Consider the following 13,184-nt stretch of genomic DNA (forward strand, 5'->3'; position numbering starts at 1 on the left):
TCCAATGGCAGTCAAGGTGGATCCGCGGGTGAACCAAAAAGTGAAACGCGGCACAGACAAACAAAGAGAAGAGAAAGCCGCTCTGGCAAAATTAAAGCCCGAGCAGATAAGGAAGATCGGATGGTCAGATGGATCAATCCAATGGTGGTCGCTATACCACGATCGGAAGGTGCTCGATGTGTATTCATCGCGACTTGGCGACTAACTGCTAGCGACAGGTGGTAGAATGAGGCGGTTAAGGGAAACGGTTGAAGTGAAACAGTCCGACGGTGCTGGGCTTATCGAACAAACTTAGGTTGCGATGGATTTCAAAACAAACTCACCGAAAGCGGCAGTTTCATCGACATGAGGTTCATCGAAGAAATCAGCAGCAGTCCCATCGAAAATAAAAGGTGTCGATGAAACTGAAGAATCCATAAGACCTATGAACAGCTCGCCGATGAAGAAGTTTGGCCGAAAGATAAAGGGTGATCCGCTAGTGAACCAGAAGAAGATACGTAGCACGAATGGATGCCCATCAAAGGAAAAAATTAAAGTTAATGTATAGCTCGGACTATAAGGGGGAAATACGACCGAAATACCGATTCCTGAAAATAATAAAAGGAAAGTATATTACCTGCTTTACGTTATTAATTGATTACGCATTAAAGATAAAATTTATTTATAGTTGAATGAATGCCTTGAATATACATCTTAGGGTAAAGTATTATTTTTTATAAATGGGTGTTATATTCGCAGAATTATTTTCTTAAAATATAAATACTTTGGTTTTTATTGGACTATTTTAAACAAGTATTTATACAAAGATAATTGACTTTTCAAAATCTAAGGTGGAGTATATTTAATTTTCAAAATTAAGGAATTTGATTGGCTTATCTTGTGTGCAGGAAATAATGAGAGGATGATGAATATTTGCTGAAGAATTTTGTTGAGACAGAGAATAGAAGACACTATTAAAGCATCATTTAGTATTTTTAGGGATCTCATTTGTAATTATTTATTAAACCAAAGGGTGTGTCCTTTGGAGGGAAACTGTCTGTAACTCCCTTTTGTGTATGAAAGGGTGTGTCCTTTCATATAGGCCTTTTGATTCACATACTTATAGGGAGTCATTTTTTATGTAAAAAAAAAGGGTTCATAAGAACAACACAAGGCTGTAGGGATTGAATATCATTTTGTATCAGAGAAGTCTATAGGAAGAAGAAGTATCATTTTATGCAAGCAATTTGTAATGAAGTATTTACAAGTGCAGCTTATGTATGCAATCATTTCCTAAAGATCAATATACAAGGTTCACTGTTTCTTTTTCCAAATATTGTGTACACTTGTGTTGATGAGTTATCTTTGTCCTCTTGATAAATCTATTTATAGATTTGCCATGATGTGAATCACATGCCATTGCATTAAGTTAAAGATTGAGTTCTTATTGTTTGTGTAACGCATACTGAACCTTCATAGTTGATGAGAAATTGTCTCTTGAGTTGATAAGATATTTAGTCCACAGAGTATCATATATATCCCCGAATAGAGGCACTGGTCTGTGTTGATGTGTTTTTTATGCACATAACAATACAGAATAAATTACCAAAGTAATTTACCCTCTCTTGATGTAATATCCCCTTTTTAGCGCAAACATGATATGGGGTGTCGTTAGCCTATTCTGACACGGTCCCGAAGGCTAACAAGGACATTGGTGGGATCCTAAGGTGTTTTGGCCTAGGTGTTTTCAGTTTCAGGCCAATCGGTGCTGCTCTGACAGGGTTTCTAGACACTTACTATTATAGTAAGTTAGTCTCCAAGCAGTGACTTGAAATTTTTAGTGTTTCCCTGGTTGGCATAATTATCAATAAAAAATATTTGAAGGCGACAATGATTTAAAGGGATTATCAATTTATCAACAATATTTTAATATTTAACGATAAAATGTAAAGTTAAATTAAATATTTAACTTTATCGTTATATTATAAGGTTGGGAATATAAAGTAATGTTTAAAATATTAAAAGTTCCCTTTAATGTGTACATTGTGGGAAATAATATTTTATTCTAAAATGTATTATCCCACATTGAGGAAATGAAGTGTTTGCATCTAGGAAGAAGATATAAATTGAGGTTGCGAGCTCTCTTTTGGGGTATGCCGGGATAAGATTAATGTTATGCGGTTGGATTTCGTAGAGATCTAATTATTGGGCTTGGAGGACGGAATCCCTCTTTGCTAGCATTCTCTTCGCTGTTGAAAGACACAGTCAAGAGGATTAATGGTGTTTTCATTCAGGAAACACATTGGGCTTCATCTAGTACTCTCGCATGAAATTTTTACGGGGGTTTGAAAGTGCAGATTTGAAGATAGTGATTTTGCTACAGTACCGCGTGAATAGTGTTTTTGCTACATTACCGCGTGAATAGTGTTTTTGCTACAGTGCCACGTGAATAGTGTTTTGCTACAGTACCATGTGAATAGTGTTTTGCTACAGTGCCGCGTGAATAGTAAAAATGCTACAGTACCATGAATAGTGCTGCTATAGTGCATGAACAATGTTGGTATGAAGTTTACTTGTTTTTCCTACTGATTAGAAGTTTGGAAGGCTACCATTACATCTACAGACCACTACAACATTCAATTCCAGGTTTTTTCTATCATATTTTCATAACTAAGTATTGTAATTGTTGAATACAATCCAGAATCATTGTCGCAGCCCATAAGGCAGTTGAATGTGCACATTGATATTGCAAATCAGTATTTAACAACAAATAAGAAGTTTCAGGTTTGCATATATTGTTGTATGTTTGTCAAGTGTTTGATAAAATGCCATGTTGATTATTAAGCAATTTAATTGATATCACATAGTAGTTTGCAAGTCTCTTTCAAAATGAAAATAGGGGTGGTCTTTACACTTGAACAAAATCACCTCAAATGCTAAGAATGAGATCAACTAAAATGATTCCAAGGTTTCTATATGTCAGGTCTTGACAAGTGGGTAAGTTCAGTGGTTGATGTGAATTGTTGTGTTTCACTTGGGGACTTACGCAAATGTTTGGATTATCATGAATGATGCAGAATAGGTGTGCTAACAACTTAAGATTTATCAATGTGGCTCTGGATTTACTTCTTACTAAAAAAAGGACAAAAGGAATAGGGTTCAGGAAATTTATTCTAAGCCTAGGAATGTAGGGAATGATGAATGGATCTGGTGGAATCAAACCAGGCAAGGTCTCACAATCAGGTATTGACACAAGCTTAGTGCAATCGTCTAAGATATACTTAAAGATTTTCAGGCTATCACCATCAAACGTAGACACCATCCAAGTTGATGCTTGTCAACGGACGCGTAATAGTTGAAGTTATGCTTACTCAAATTCCAGTTGACCACACAAGGCACACTTACCAGCGGCAAGAAGCTAGTGGTATGGATTAAGGATTCCACACAAATATACTCAACAAATCTTCCACTCAATCTAACATACATGAAAATAAATTCTAATCTAAATTCTAATCTAACTTGGAGGAAATGAGAACCATGAATGCAAATACAACACTTGAAGAGCAAAATCACCAACAATTGAACAATGATTAGGATTCAAATAGCTACAGCATATACCAACAATTCTACAAAAACTCTTACAAATGAGAGACAAGGAGGCATATATAGAGTCTCTTACAAAATGGATGGCCCAGATTGATCTAAGATCAACGGCCGAGATCATGCCAACAAAACCCTAGAATTGCCATAATTAGGGTTACATCAAAAATGGCGCCACCAACATATGGCCCAATGAAAAGATACGTAGTCATCATATAGGGAATCTTCTAGAAGATTCCTCCTTGCATCTCTCTCTCCTAGCATACTCCAAGAATCTAGCCAATACTGAATCTAACTCCTCCATGGAAATGCTAGGCAAGGTATCCTGCTGTAAATCAATCACATCCAATGAATCCGAGCAAGCATTCAAAGTGTTCTCCCATTCTAGTATGAGCTTCTCCAAACTATGAACATGAATCAACAAAGAGACCAAGTCACCTATCTGACTCTTCTTCAAAGAGTCCAACTGGCAAAAATACATTAATTTTAACTTGTCTCTTAATTCGGCTAAGTGTAAACCAGTAGCATCACTAACATCAATACCCAATAATTCCTCAATCGAGGCAAGGATCTTCATCTGAATGTCCTGAATTAATCCTTCCATCTCCATACAACTCGATTGGGCGTTCTCATAAGCTGATTTCTTCAAGGCTAATGCACAATACCAGCCATGGAAATCATATATGTCTCCACTGTGCACAATGTTCTTGCTGACCAAGGTGGAATTAGGAACCTTCTTCAATGCCAGGAGGCGTGGAATAGTCTTGTCCTGAATAGGCCGGAACTCTTCCTAAACTCCCTCCAAATACTGGATTCTGAATGCGAGCGTTGTTGTCTTATCATATGCATGGACAAATTGAGTAAGGAAATCATCTGCCTGCTTTTTTGTGCTTTCAATCGACTTTTCCACCTCTGAGTGTGTACCTCTCGCTACCTCGCAGTGTGAATATATTCCATGGTTAACTGCAATAGGGGAAATAAGGGTGGGATCTCCACGCCTTGTCCCTGCAATATACTCTCTGAGTCTAATATTTTCTTCTTTGTACCTTTCATTCTCCGCAACCGCTATGTCTAACCTTGCATTAATTGCCTGGAGGTTGTCACCAATCTCCTGCAATTCCTGCTCTGTGGATGTACGACCAAGGGCGACTGAAGTGATCTGGAAATCCATAGGAGTAGCAATGTTCGTTGTCACGCCTGCAATAGGAACATCAATCTGCGCAATCCGCATTCCTCTCTCATCTCTAGCTATGTGAGACAAAATCTCTGCTCTCTTGGGCTCCTTCTTATTAGCACTCCTAGCTAGGTAGTCATCAATATCATCAATAGGTTGTACCTCTATCATTTATTTACTTTTCTCCATACTTCTTCTAAGCCATTCAGGAATAGCGGCCATCTCCATACCATCATCAAGACATGTTTCTTGATCAAGTCCTTTCAATGCCGAGATAACATCCTCATTGTCATTAGGATTATCCCTAGTCCAATCATATACTTCATTTCCCAAGCTAACTTCCAAAAGGACAGTAGGGGATTCCGGCTGATCATTATTCTCATCAGGTGCAGATGTCGTTGTGGCATGGAATTCCTGAATATTCTCTGGTAGTATCACTATGTTGGAACACTGTTGAGTCTCCTTATTCTATTCTGTTACTTCAATCACTTCGATTGATGAGACACTGGGAGGGGGTGAAGGAATGATAAGTGGAGTGATAGTCTTTTGTTTCTTCTTCACATCCTCAATCTTCTTCCCTCTGTCCTTAACTTCTCCTGGCGTATTCTTCCTTCTCTTGGGAGCTTGACTCTCCTCGTCTGCATGAATCCTGACATCACTGACAGTCCTCTGATCATCCTCGGAAGTAGGCTCTTCCAACTTCATCCTTTCATAAGTGAAGGGAACACCCATGTCAACTAACTTATTCATCTGTATATCCACCCATAGGCGAGAGAAATTCAAGACCTCTGTCATCAATATATTCAGGTCAATCTCCTCTGACTCTGACCAATTTGGCAATAGGATTGCCTTCTTCATTTCACTCTCATACTGTGGATGTGTATGATCACTATCATCTAATACCTGATCAAGAATGAGGAAGAGTCCACACTTCCTCATGAAATCCACTGACATTCTGGACCACATTCTTCTCTTCATTGCTTGCTCGTCCATCAGGTTAGCCCAATAATCTTCTATGTCAATCTTATGAGTGAACTTCTCTCCTCTGATCCTTCCAACCTTCTTGTCTGCATCGAATCTTTCTCTCTTCTTATATGTAGCAAATCGATAGAATGCAAGCTCCTCACTCGCAGTGTTGGCGGCTATGGCGAATTGGCAAACCTCTGACGTCTTCCCAACTAAAATAGGGAACGTCATTCATGTCCTGTGCTTCTCTCTCTGGATAACATCGAACTCTAGAAGTTGTCTCACCACTTCCAACAATATTATTTTGTTGGTTGGATACCTAGGAAGTCTGTATTGTTTAGATTGAAACCCATGAATCCGGAGGTATGTGAAAGTGGGAAACTGTATATACCACGATCCATATTTTTCTATTAACTCTGTTGCCTCCTTGGACAATCTTCTGTGGATTCCGCCTTGCAGCATCCATGTGATGTACATAGTGAATGCATCATTCACTCTCTTATAGTCCTCAATTCTATGCATGCTCAGCTGGGGGTAGCATTCATAACTCTTAAATTGTCCTTGCCCATTCCCGACTTCACCTTTGCATATTAATCCTCTGTATGAAACAAATCGTGCAAGCAGGTACACTAGGTAAGAAGTCATAGCGAATGACTTGGACCGCTCTACATTCCTCAGCTGAAAATCCAGATTATCACTTATAATCTTGGACCAATTCACTAGTGTTCCTCTAAGACAATCCTGGATGAAGTAGAACATCCATCCATCAAATATTGCTCCCTGCGGCATCCCCATCACTCTGTTGAGTAGGAATATCAAATCACTATATTCCTCATTAAAATCTATGCACGTGAGTGTCTTTGGAGCCTTGGAATGATGAGACCTAGGCTCAATCATCCACTCTTTGTTAATTAAATTCTTGCATACACCCATCTTCTTCGTGTATCTTTCTGCACAATCCTCCTTGGTCACATCCTTCATGTTTGTTCCGCGTGGAATTCCGAACACCTCAGCAATGGCATCCTCAGTAAGGTAGGCGATGACAACACCCTTAGGAGTTTTGATCATTCTTGTGAGCGGATCATAACATCGTGCACATTCCAGGATAAGCTCATTGCACTGTATGGACTGCAGAAATCCAACGGCATGGAAAATGCCACTATTCATAATATTCGCATATGCTGGGGAAGGAACTTGATCTCTGACTCCGAACATCCGACGCTGCATCTGGTCGAAGTCCAGGAAATGCATGTTTGTATTAGCGATCTCCTTCCATCTGGATGAAATCTTAAACTTTGGATAAAATTTAGTCTTCAGCAGTTCTTTTCTTTCATTGTATTCCGACTTTGACATCGCACCTGTACGAAGCTCGAAGTTAAACTTAGAAAAATATTCGTAATAAAACTCCTGACTTTCTAAAGATTTAGCTAATTTAGAGCATGGAGTCAGGAAAATAATCCATACACTTGGTAAATTTCAGCAATTAAGTTCAAAGTGTGACAACACTAAGGCATGGAAGCCTTCCATAAAATTCATTCAAATACCTCCTTATGCTTAGAGAATATGCAAGCTAAAATGCAAAGGAGTATACCGGATTGATGATGACTAAGGAAAGGTGTGAAAGGTTGTGTTTTCACACAATGAATGTCTGAAGACACCTTCCGTTGTCAACAATGGAGGTCAACAATTTTGAAGACAACCTAAAAATCAGACTTTTAAAACATGTTGTAATCTTCAAAATGTGCATAAAATCAATAAAAATCAGTTTTATTGGTGAAAATAATCATTTTCTGGAATGTAAGTATGGCTGGTAAAATTTAGTTTTCTCAGGACAAGTCTGAAAATCGGATACTTCAGACTTACTAGCACCTTGCAAAGTGGTTTAACTCCCTGTAAATGATAAAAAGTTGCTAAGGAAACGGCCCCAAGCAAATTCGCCAAAATTGGTTAGGTAGCTGGAAATGAAAAATTTCTGAGGACAACTGCCTAACAATGGAGTTTCAGACCTGCAACAATGACAAAATGGTCTAAAAAATGCACAGAAAACTCCATAAAACACCTCCAAATGCTAAATGTTTTAAGTTGGAATTGGCTGGGCAATAAAAACTTAAGTCTGAAAATTAATGGTAGCCATTAATGGAGGTCAAAATCTGAAGCAAACCTCAGATCTGAAGCGAATCAGAAGGCTGGAAATGATGGCAGCCAACAAGAATGCACAAAAATCAAAAAAAATATGGCACCAAATCACCTCCTTAGCAAAATCAAATTTTCCCAACTATGGCACCAAACTGAAATCTGAAGATTGATGTCAATGGCAGCCTTGATCTGCAGTAGTAAGGATGGCAAAAATCTGAAAAATCGCCCAAGTTGGGATTGGATACCCCAAACACAAAAAATTGACTTCCTTAGCAAAGATCGAAATTTTCAGAATTCTAAAAAATGTTGTTAATGGCAACAATCTGGAGCAATGAAGGTCTAAACAGCAAACAAAAATGGTGGAGGAAAAATCACCCAAGTCTCCAAACATGAAATTGCCAATTTTCACCAAAAAATGCTAAAGTTTGAAAAAATCGCCAAACGTATCAAAATCAAAATTCTGAAAATGGTCTTTAATGGCAGCCAAGAGGAATAGATCAGCAAGCTAGAAAAAAATGGAGGAAAATAAATCCTCAATCCCACACTTCACAAAAACGCCTCACTAAAAAATTCGCCCAACTTAGAGAAAAATCGCTTTCATAGAGACACCTGGCAGATTTAATAATAAAATAATGCTAAGTCTCCTCTCATATACTTGCTTTAACCTCTCTCTTTCACCACACAAGCAATGTGGGATAAAACACTTGTATAAATACTTGCTTGGTGAAAACCTAACTCACTTCTAGAGGTTCAAATATTAAATAATTATTGCAAGTTATTAAATTTGCTTTTAAATTTTAAATAATCATTAATAATTATTTAAAAGCAATTAAATGGGGCCTATTTATTAAAATATTGCAAATTAAATCCAAAATAAGCCTCTAGGGGAAAATCGATATAGGTTGGGATTGAAAAATCCCTTCAAAAATCATTAAAATGTCAAAATTCACCCCATAAGGGAAATTCGACCCATGCTTGGATAAAAATCCATGCATAACTTCATCAAAATGCACACAAAAAACCTCCCAAGGGAAAATCGATATGAGTTTGGACAAAAATCCAGACAAAAATCCACTCTAGTTTGCAAAAAATCACCCCCCAGAGGAAATTCAATATTAGTCTGGACAAAAATCCACACTCAAAACTCACTTAACTTGGAAAAAACCTCCCTGGTGGAATTTCGACCTCAGTCTGGATGAAAATCTGGACTCAAAACTCCTCAAAATATTCCCAATGGAAAATCGATCCCTATCTGGATGAAAATCCGGACAAAAATCCTTACAAATGCTCTCAGGGGAAATTCGACCTCTGTCTAGATAAAAATCGGGACAAAAATCCTCACTTAGTTGTCACAAAAATCCTGGTGGAAAATCGACCCAGGCATGGAATTATCCTTGCACTCCAGTCCGCACTCCCGGTGGAAAATCAATGGCAGTCTGGATAAATCCTGACACTTAGCCAAATTTTAACACTTCCAAGGGAAATTCAACCCAGGTATGGATACACAGTGGGGGAAAATAGTAGCCAGTATGGATTTCAGGGGAAACCCATGTGTAATATGGATTTTGAGGGGGGGAATGGGTTGGGTAGTCTAGAATGTGAGGGGAAAAGCACCTCTAGCATGGAATATGACCCTTTAACCCTTGGAATATGAATTTCCCTTAGGATTTTATCATTTTAACCACTCAAAATCACTTAGAAAAATATAAATTGGACTTAGGCTAATTTTCCAAAATATGAGCGAAATGCTAGGAAAATATTGGAATAAAGTGCGAAACCAACTTAAATAATACCTTAGGAGAGAGAAAACAACTCCAAAAAGTCTGTGAATATCTTGGCACTTTAAAGTCACTGATGCGCGTGTTTAAAAACACATTAACGCTCAATAGGTCTACACTTAGACAAAACTTAGGATCATTAAAATATCAACTTTTGCAACTTGATCCTATAACTTCAAAAACCCTAGACGACACTAGGCATGATCAAAACTTCGAGACTCGGGCACGGGAAACGCAAAATTGCCCACTAAGCAGCCAAAACCCTAACCTAGCAATGCAGAAAGCTGGCAAAGAGGGGGTCCCCGTTAGCAATGGGGCGATGTGTGAAAAGGTCACAACAGTTAGTTATTGATCTTTTAAGGTTTTGATCTGTATGCATTCAAGGTCCTTGATAGAGAAACGTTCTTCCCAAATCCTATATGAACTGATCTATGCAGATTTTATTCAAGTCCTGAAAGCAATCTCATTTTCAATATACATTCACAATCATTTCTTTTCAAAGAATTCAGTTAAAGCACATAATAAAGCATAGTTGCAGGACAATAATTTGTCAGTTGTGTAAACTTGTTAAAAGGTTTAAATCCACTATAAATAACCTCTTTTGTGCTTGAGAGGAAGAGGCACACCCACCTTGGTTCAGTGGAGCCTAAAGTGCAGAGGGATTTGGTCTTCGACCATCCCTGTTCGTTGGCCAAGGCTGATTGGACTACTTGAAGATTTGGCAAGTCTTTTGGTTTTCCAATCTGTGGTTTTGGACACCAACAGGTTAGTTTAGTTTTAATTTAGTTTTCTAACTTATGTAGATAAATCAGAAATACCTAAATCAACAGGCCCCTTAACAAGTACAACTACATCAAGCCACTGAGTTACCTATTGTGACCTTTTCACACATCACCCCATTGCTAACGAGGACCCCCTCTTTTCTTGCTTTCTGCGTTGTTAGGTTAGGGTTTTGGCTGCTTAGTGAGCAATTTTGTGTTTTTCGTTCCCGAGTCTCGAAGTTTTGATCATGCCTTGTCATGTCCCCTTTCTAGAGTGGACATCAAAGACGGAGGAGTTGGCCTATCATTGGAGTCTCGTAGGCTAGCAGAGGTTGATTGGGACTCATTCAATGCATATAGTGACTAGATTTTGGCTTTATAGGCAGTTTGGAGCAGTTCCTAGATTTTAGGGGATATCCCTAAATTTTAGGAGGTCGTAACAATTGCCAGTCATGAGGTTATTCATGACCTTTCAGATGGTTTCAGTTTCAGGACGATAGGGTGTGTTCCCTAGTTTCTAGGAGCATCCCTAGATTTTAGGGAAGGGACTGCTAGTTGACCCATCTTGTCTGGTATCAGTCATAGACTGGTGACATGGTCAGTTGCATGATTATTTGGTTGATTTGGGCTTTCAGAAGCATAAAGGGAAATATTTTAATATTTCCTAAGTTAGTAATTAAATAAAATATAATAAGGCGATTTATATAGCCATTTCGGAGTAATAAGGGGATAACTGAATAATTTGGGCGTGTATGCCTATGTGTGATAGCTCATTGGAAAGGTCTCGAATTATTATAAACTATTTTCACTATCCGGAGGCTTTTTGGTGTTATGAGTTATGACATTTTAATAAAGTAGTGTTTTTCCTATAGTCTGGACGCCTTTAATTGGGAAAATGTTATTTTATTATATCTTGTTTAAAGTGCAAAGTGTAATTCCCCTTTAGGGTTCGATTTGCACTTGGAAGGGGATATAAGGAGATGGAGACCTAATTTCTCATTATCTTTTGACATTTGAAACTTGTGCAACTTGAAATTGCTCTGGTGGAGCAATTTAGTGGCTTGGGACGAAACCCTCAAGTCTGGATTGTTGGGACGCAAACCTCAACAAGCAATTGGTGATTGAAGTTGTTCTTTCTTGCACTCAGATTGATAGAGGAAGAGGCCGAACTTGTACTGGAATGCACATATTGGCAGTATTGAGGAGTTTCAGTAGGGGCGGCTACCTATTTCAGCTTTTGCGTTCTCTCTGGGAAGCTCATGTGAGGTTATTGGAGGCGTTTTCCTCTTGCTTTGGACGCCATTGTGTTCAGACTGGTATTGGAGGGTTTGAGGTAGAGTTTTTCTCAGGTTCTTGACTCACACCAAGCATTCTCCTATAGCTGGTGTTATTTCATTATTGTAAGACGGCACTGAATCTTTGCATTAATTCCATTCTGAAATAAAAATCAGTTTGTTAGCTTATTCCGGGTATGTACTGTTTCAGATTACAGTATTGATTGATTTCTTGTTATGTATTTACCTTTCATAGTTGGAATCTATTTGCTATCTTTTATGCAATTATTTATATTCCCAAAAATCCAAAAAAATTGAGAAAAGGCAAAAAAAATAAGGAAAAAAAATCAGATTTCTAGAAATTCCATTCAGAGCTTTAAACCGTTGGTCAAAGATTCAATTGAAACAAAAACAGTATTGTCTTGGTATCCGGGATTGGGGATCTTTCATGCCTAGTGTCGTTTAGGGTTTTGAAGTTATAGGATCAAGCATATAAAGTTGAGATTTTCATGATCCTAGTTTTGTTGAAGTGTTGACCTCTTTGGAGAGTTAACGTGTTTTTGAATGTCCTCATCGGTGATTTTAAGTGCTAAGGTGTTTCAAGACCTTCTAGAGTTGTTTTCTCGCTCCTAGGGAGTTATTCAAGTTGATTTCGCACTTTATCCCGATAGTTTTCCTTGTGTTACGCTCCAATTTTCGATGAATTTGCCCAAGTCCAGTTGAATTTTATTGAGTTTCGAAGTTTCAAAGTGATCTTAAGTGGAAAAAATCATCATTTTCCGGATGAAAATCCATATCCTAAGGGTTAAAAGGTCAAAATTCCATACTAGAAGTGCTTTTCCCCTCATATTCCTAACTACCCATGGTTTCCCCTCTCAGAATCCAAACTGGACATGGTTTCCCTTAGAATCCAGGCTTGCTTCATTTTTCCACCACTGTAAATCCATACTAGGGTTATTTTTCCCCTGGATGCATTAAATTTTGACTAAGTGTCAAGATTTGTCCTAACTACCCACGTTTTCCCACTAGGGAAGTATGGATGGAATTGCGGATGACATTCCACACCTAGGTCGATTTTCCACCAGGTCTTTCGTGACGAGTTTTGAGGATTTTTGTGCAAACTCTCAGTCCAGACTAAAGGCGATTTTCCACTGAGGGCAATTTTAATGATTTTTTGTCCGGATTTTCATCCAAACTGAGGTCAATTTTCCACCAAGGGGTAGTTTGAGTGAATAAAGTGATTTTTGAGTCCGGATTTTCATCCAGACTAAGGTCGATTTTCCCCTAGCCCCATTTTGTGTGCATTTTGATGGATTTTGTTGGGAAATGTTGTCCATACTAAGATCGATTTTCCCTTATGGGGAATATTTTGACGCTTTAAATGATTTTGATGGAATTTTTTAATCCCTACTTGGATCGATTTTCCCAAGTGGCTCAAATTTTGATTTAAATTGCAATATTTTAATAAAGTGAGCCTTGTTTTAATTGTTTTTTAATAAAGCAACGATTATTTAAT

The 13,184-nt window shown here is 38.1% G+C and overlaps 1 protein-coding gene across 2 annotated transcripts in view; it reads right to left on the reverse strand.

Annotated features, from left to right (window-relative positions):
• LOC131029981 (cysteine synthase, chloroplastic/chromoplastic) overlaps window positions 1-13,184 on the reverse strand; it is a 219,795-nt gene that overhangs the window by 170,144 nt on the left and 36,467 nt on the right. The gene's annotated exons all lie outside the window — the stretch shown is intronic.

Source organism: Cryptomeria japonica, chromosome 10, assembly GCF_030272615.1.
Source record: "Cryptomeria japonica chromosome 10, Sugi_1.0, whole genome shotgun sequence".
NCBI classification, from domain to species: Eukaryota; Viridiplantae; Streptophyta; class Pinopsida; order Cupressales; family Cupressaceae; genus Cryptomeria; species Cryptomeria japonica.